A 7461-nucleotide genomic window follows, 5' to 3' on the forward strand; every position below is an offset into this window, starting at 1 on the left:
CTGTGGGTCTCTTCGGTGGGGGGACTGGATGTTGCTGGCACCTCTTTGCCGGTGACATTGGCTGGGTTACCTGTGGGGATGTAAATGCAGTGTTATTGTTTCTGTGTGTGACATATTGTGTATGGGTGGGTTGCCCTCTATGGTTGGATTTGCCCTGGCAGCTGCAGGTCTGTGAGGGATGTCCATGCATTGGTGTTTCATGCAGTGCTTGGCACTGGGATGAATGGGTTGTGATGGTGGGGTGTGTGGGAGGTGGCGGAGTAATGGGAGGGAGGGTGGGGTATGTGATGGCATGCAGGTAGGGGGTGGTAGTAATGGGAATTCACTTACCAGAGTCCAATCCTCCTGCTACTCCTGCGAGGCCCTCAGGATGCATGATTGCCAAGACTTGCTCCTTCCATGTTGTTAGTTGTGGGGGAGGAGGTGGAGGTCCACCGCCAGTCCTCTGTACAGTGAGTTGATGTCTTGCTGCTATGGAACGTACCTTCCTCCGTAGGTCGTTCCACCTCTTCCTGATGTCATCCCTTGCTCTGTGGTGCTGTCCCATGGCGTTGACCCTGTGCAAAATCCTCTGCCATAGCTCCATCTTCCTAGCAACGAATATCTGCTGCACCTGTGAACCAAATAGCTGTGGCTCTACCGGGATGATTTCCTCCACTATGACCCTTAGCTCCTCCTTAGAGAACCTGGGGTGTTGTTGTTGTACCATGAGAGTGGTGTGGGTGAGGGTGTGTAGGGTGATGTGTTGGGGTGTGTGTTGTGAGGTACGTGGGTGGGTGGTGTATAGGTGATGGTGGTATGTGACTCTGGTTGTGTGGGTGCTTTTGTTGTCTCTCTCTCTCTGTTGGCAATGGATTTTAGTCGTAAAGGGTTGTGGGTAATGTGAGTGTGTTTTTTATAGTGGCGTGGGTATGTGGGTGTGGTGTGTATATAGGTGTCAGGTGTGTGTTATTTAAACTGACCAATGTGGTGTTGTTTTGTATGTGTGTGTCTATATTTTGAGCGCGGTGGTATGTACTGATAATGGTTTACCGCCATTGAATGTCCGCCTCTGTGATTCGTGGGTCATAATGTTGTGGGTGTTGTTCTGTTGGCGTAGCGGTGTGGGTTTGGATACCGCCAGTTTATCACTGACCTTTATGCTGGCGGACAGGTGTGTGTGGCTGTATAGTGACGGATTGGTATGTGTGTGTCATAATATGGTTGGTGGATATCCGCGGCGGCATTATGTTGGTGGCAGTCGGCATGGTGGTAAGTGGGATGTACCGCCGCTTTCATAATGAGGGCCTCTGTCTTTTCATTCTCACCCAGAGAAGACATGGACAGTCTCCACTTATGCTCTGCCACAGCTAGTTGCCCCATCTCTCTCACTCTCTTTTCCTGTCTTTTCATTCCTATATCGCTCCCCTCACTTGCTGAAAACCTGGAAATCAAGAAAGGGCTCTTGCCCTCTGCTTCCCCTCATTGCCATATTTTTTTCCGGTGTGAAACAGATCAAAAAATGAAGAAAAAAAAAAACTGCAGAAGATGCCATCTATTTCTGACATTTTTCTCTCCAAAGTGTAGCCTTGGGCAGAGGAAAAACAAGAAAGAAAGGGGGAAAAAGTATGAAATACAACAGAAATATTTGAATTAAATAAATAAATAAAATAAGACACAGCTGTCACAAAGTTGCCAGGTTGGTTTTATTCACACCCAAACACATTAGCACTACTTTACAGAGTTTTCCAGTGAAGCGTTACTTTCGTTTTCTCGTCTTTCTTTCAACAGCATGGTTTTTCCCAGGTGGGGAAGTGCGCCATTCCTGGAAGTACTACAATACCAGGTTGATGTGTGGAATGGACAGTGCAAGCTCCTATTACATCTCCATGTTCCAAAACTGAATTTAATGTATGGTTCTCAGACGGAGGCGGAGAAAAAGAGACAAACAGGTTAGTAGTCCCTCTAAGAGCCCTTCTCCCTTTGGGCCCTCAGGTGTCATTGTCACTGTTGTCATCTAATCCATCCAGCGCTCTGTAGTCCCGCAGGAGGCTGTGGATCATCTTCTGGCATGACCGGATCAATGTCTCCTCCTTCTCTACTGTCAGGCAGTTGCTGTGAAGAACATCTTTAAAACAGTACAGAAGCCTCCAGCAGTCTTGGAGGTATCAGAGTGCATGCATCCCTGGGAGCAAACCATACATTACCCAGTCGGTGGTGATGCACTTTGTTGTTATCAAGGCCCAAGCTCCATTCTTAGGCCTTCAGTAGTTCCTGGGTCGTAGAAGCATCACCGATAGAGATGGTGGGACATCTTCTCAGGCAGGACTTGGATCGGTTCAGCCCTCTTGCATGCATGAAGATTCTCACTGGCAGATCGTCTTGGATGGCCATCCTGACAAATTTTTCTGGTGGTTTGGCAACGCATGAAGGTGACATTCTCCTACATGTGGTCTGCTGTAGCAGATGGAAGGGCACTGATCAGTTCACTGACATCCTTCACACAGATATGGCATTGGAGAATTGGAGTCCACTGGTTCATGGCTGCAGCTATTAGATCAAACTCCTTGATGAACATTGCCACTTTGATGTAGAACCACGGGGTATCCCAGTTGTAGGGGATGGCGCTCACCTACTCTGCCCTTCTGTGGAGCCTGCATATTGGCAACAGGAAGAAGCATGCTAGCAGAAAACCAACATAGTTTTCTTCTTTTATTCCTCAGGGTGCTCCTCACACAGTGGCACATGAACATTCCCCTCAGGATGGTGGCGATGTCGAGCATGCCTTTGCCTCCCTTGTCATTGGTCTTGAACATAGCCTCCCTCTTCACTGTGTCCATCTTGGCATTCCAGCTAAGGTAGAAGATCATTCATGTGATATAGTTGCCATTTTAGGCTTCACTGGCCACACTTGAGAGACATACTCGAGCACTGGAAGGGTCTCATTGCTCAGGCCCAAAGACTTCCCTTCAATTATCAGCTTCCCGAGGCTCCAGAGTCCCACCTTCTGTCTTCTTTTCACCAGTTTCTCATCCTATGTCTTCCCTGCTGCACCGCGTCTGCTGAACCAGGCTCCAAATATCTTCAGGAAATTCTTCTTGATGGGGAATGGCAGTGGGTCTCAGACAGGAGTCCAGTGGCCACTAGTATGGTTTTTGACTTGGACCTGTTGATCTTTGCTCCTGATGCCTTTTCAAACTCAATGCAAGTCCTCTCCAGTTCCTTTACAGAGTGTCCATCTGCATAAAAGACCAAGACGTCATCCATGTAGAAGGAGTACTTCACTTTGCCCTTCCCGTTGCTTTCCAGTATCATCATTCCTCTGATATTCCTGCTCTGTCTAATGCATTTGGTGAGGCGCTCAATAAAACAAAGAACAGAAGAGGTGAGAGTGGACAGCCCTGCCTAGTACCTGACAGGACATGAAAGGGGTCAGTTTTACATTTGTTAGCCAACACCGTGCCTGAGTTATGTCTATACATTGTGGTCACCACATCACAAAAGAAGTCACCCAGTCCCAGTACTTTGTGTGTCCATCCATTGAACTCATGGGAGATGCAGTCAAAAGTCTTTGTGTGGTCTAGACTGACCAAGGCCACCTTCATCTTTTTGCTCTGATGTACTGGATTGTGTCCTGAACCAGGGCCAGACTGTCTGCAATTTACCGACCTGGTATCCCGAAGGATTGGTCAGGGTGAACTTTCAGTGCTATTATATTTTTTAGGTGGTTCACTATTACATTTGCTATGCTATTGTAGTCCACACTGAGAGCCATTGTGCTCACCAGTCAGTGACTCAGTTGTGTGCTGCACCACTGTTGCATAAGCGTGAAGCCAAATTCAAGACACAGTACCGCAAAGGATTTGAGATTACCATCAAACAGCAAATGGCTAATGGTGTGGATCCTTGCCATCCACCAAGATTCCCAATTGAGCATGGCCCCTCCAATGCAGATGCCATGATTATTCTAGGTAGGTGCTTCTTCATGTAGGTAGGCATCCACCGAGAGGAGCTTGTGGGCTCACACCCACGTTTTGTGCATTACTTGAAGCATGGGGTTCAGAGACCCAGCACTGGAAAGGGTGGGCAGATAGAGCAGTCCTGTTGGGCCATTTAGAAGTCAGTTCTTGATTGTTTTCCATAAAGGGGGATCTTAGAATGGAATGTGCATAAAGGACAGTTGTGCCAGGTGAAGGGCCAAGCAATAGTGCCTCACTGATGGGAGGCCAAGACCCAAGCGGGCCTGTGGGCTAAAAGTTTCCTGATGGCTAGGTGAGGCCTCATAAGCCCCCAAATGAAGGTTTTATTGGCCCTATCCATCTGATGAAGTACTGAGAAAGGCGTCAGAATGGGAGCATTTCCAGTACGTAGGTGAATTTTTGGAGGGTCTCCATCTTCACTGCTTGAGTAAGGCCCCACACTGATAATTTTAGATGAGATCATTTTTCAAAATCCAACTGCATGAACTCTATGAGTGGGTCCTAATTATCCACCACAATGCGCTCTAGACCTCTATTAATAAAGATTCACAGACATTTTAGACATGCAATTACCCACTGAAATGGGTACCCATCAATGGTAGCACAAGTGGTGTTATTTGAGAGAGGGATGGCCTAGCTGTTTCCCCAATTGACCTTATACCAGATATGGCCACAAAAGCTTAAATAACCTCCAGTACTATGGAGATGAGGATGGACAGAGCCAAGAGGGTGAGCAGGATAAGATACGCGTATAGGTTTAGCAGCAGGGTCATCTGGACATGCCCATGATCTGACTTGATTGGCACAAAGTTACTGCCAGAGCCTCCATGGCAAGGAAGAATAGTGGGGGGAGCGCACATCTATGATGCATACTCCGGTGGACCGGAAAAGGGTCAGAGAAAAACTGTCAGTCACTCATCTGGTCCCAACCAGTGAGATGACACTGGAGCTGATGCTGAACCTCCACTACCTCACAGGAAGACGCAAGACCCAGGGACAGTACACCTAGATCTGGCGCCTTTCATGGGAGCAGGGGGGAAGAGAAAATTAAGAAAAAGTCACTTGCGGTACTCGTTATGCTCTGCAACTGTGCTACTCTGCTTAACAGGATGCGTCGCTCCTGAGACTTTCGGGGTACACGAAGGAGAACATTTGCGGGACAAGGCCTCTTGTTTTGTGAGGATACAATACACTGGGAATAACAAGAAGAGACATTTACCATCAATATACTAACAAACTCCTACATAAATTACAATGCGCTGTTTCAATAACCAACAATTACAGATTTGTTTAAAATCATGACATGAGAGAAGAATAACCAGATTCTTGAATGAGAATTTTTCTAAGACTCTTGAGGAAGAACTTGAAATATTGACTGGACCCCCGACAGTCCCAAGGTAAACTTGGAACATAGATTGGAGTTAGCGACACTCCCAAGGCATACTAGAAACCGGGGTACACTTGGAACATAGATTGGAGTTTATAGAAACCCCCAAGGTGTGCACAGAAACAAGGTTACACATGGAACTAGGTTACCTTTGAAGCAAGGTTGGAGTTACCGGCACTCCCAAAGCTATACTCAGTACACAGGTTGGAGTTTAGAGAAAACCCACAAAGTATGAGAAACAAGGTTAAACTCGAAACTAGATTACACTTGAAACAGGATCGGAGTTACTGGCACACCCAACGTTACACTCGGTACATAGGTTGAAGTAACTGACACTTCCAAGGTATGCTACAAAACACAGAATGGAGGTTACACAGTTCATACAAATATCAAGCTCTTCAAAAGAACATTCTCTTGACACTTCTGTTCAATGGAGAAACAAGGGATTAAGTCTCTGGTCCACGATCAAAAATATTTCAAGCGCTAAGTTTGAAGAGACGGTCCGGAGTAAGGACAAACAAGGAGTGCTGGAGGATAAAGTACAGATATGGAACTTAAGACAGGTTTAGAGTCTTGAAGCGGTCAATAGCACACTTGCCTACTACTATAAAGATTAATTGCACACTAACCTGCAAGGAAGGTACTTAGCCTTGTCTAATACTTTAACTGGAATCCAAAGATGGCAGAAGGTTTGGTGCAAGAAGTTTAAGAGGAGGGGTAATCGTAGCTCATGAAGGAAGACACTGGAAGTGTCATAGAAGCCAGGATCACAGGGTCATCAGGAAGGTTTGGTAGACTAGAAGACCAGGTGACTCTGAGGTGATTGCAGGGATGAAGTTTGCATAGGACTGGAGTGCTGAAGATCCAGGTTACTCAGTGCAGTGACGTTGCTCGCGCAGGATGGGGAAGAGGACAAGCACCTGTCCCATGCAGAAGCAACACTTAGCAAGTACAACAGAACCCCACCTCATGATGGTACAAGTCAATAGGTCACAGGGGATAGCGTAACTGTCCTAGATAGACACATGATATCTGGAGGTGCACACTAGACCAAAATTGCATAGCAACAGAACAGGAGTGTCAATGGTTTAGGCTTCCTGGGAGGGGGGGCCATGAAGTGCTTGAGACTAGAAGGTGCCACACGAGAAACATGACTGGGAGAACCTGAGGCAGGGAGGCATCACAAGGAAAGGGTGATATGAGGCTGGGCAGTAACACCCACTGCACATGGGGTGGAAGATGGTGTTGTGACAGAAGCCACCACAATTGACCTGTGTCAAGGGAGAGTCTTAGAGCTAGCATACTCTGAATATGAACTCCTCGCTAAGGCCAAACCTTCAGAGCGTGGGAAACAGGTAATCATCTCTACCCTTCTAAACATCCAATAACTGTGCCAAGGCCTCATCCAGCAGGTCTGCTGCCATTCATAGTGAATGAGCCAGTGTTCAGAGATGGTTGTGCGATGAGCATCCTAGAATGAACACCACTTGTGTATGGTGAATAGGGGAAGGGAGGACTCATTTGATGCGGGTTGTGTCACGATTTACTCGTCGCTTATGGCTCGGAGCAACTGGAACTGCAGGATGGTCTCGATCCTTGTAGGTCCTGCCTTGACCAAGGTAAGACGGCCCTTTCTGGTAGCCACTGTGCTGCTGACAATGGGACGTCAAAAGGCAGTCCGTGCCCTCCAGAAGGTGTCCCAGCGGAAAAAACCCCAAAGGGAAAAAACCTCAATGGCTAGAACTCCCTGGAACAGAGAATAAGCACAAGAAAACAGGTAAGTCTTCCAATAAAAAGAAAACAAATACAGGGAGAAACTGGAACAGGTGAGGAAAAACAACCAGAGCATAATTACCAGCAAAGGAAGTGTTGCAGCGCAAGGAGAGCAAGAATCCCACTCCTTATATACCCTAAAACAGGAAGTGACAAACAGGAAGAAAAAGACGCCATATTGGATTGGGAAAAGACCATAGGAGAACATAGATGAAGATGCCATTTTAGAAAAGGATCCTAATGCATGCAGTGAAAGAGGTAGAAGAAGGGCATGCTGGGAGAAAGATGAACATGGTTCCTATTTGTAAAAAATGAAGGAAAGAAGAAAAGGAGAAAGAAGAG

The 7461-nt window shown here is 46.8% G+C and overlaps 1 pseudogene; it reads right to left on the reverse strand.

The window, feature by feature from the left end:
• Positions 1 to 1788: 1788 nt before the first annotated feature.
• Positions 1789 to 1923, reverse strand: LOC138297649 (U2 spliceosomal RNA; annotated as a pseudogene).
• Positions 1924 to 7461: the final 5538 nt, after the last annotated feature.

This window comes from Pleurodeles waltl, chromosome 5 (assembly GCF_031143425.1).
Source record: "Pleurodeles waltl isolate 20211129_DDA chromosome 5, aPleWal1.hap1.20221129, whole genome shotgun sequence".
In the NCBI taxonomy this organism is placed as follows: Eukaryota; Metazoa; Chordata; class Amphibia; order Caudata; family Salamandridae; genus Pleurodeles; species Pleurodeles waltl.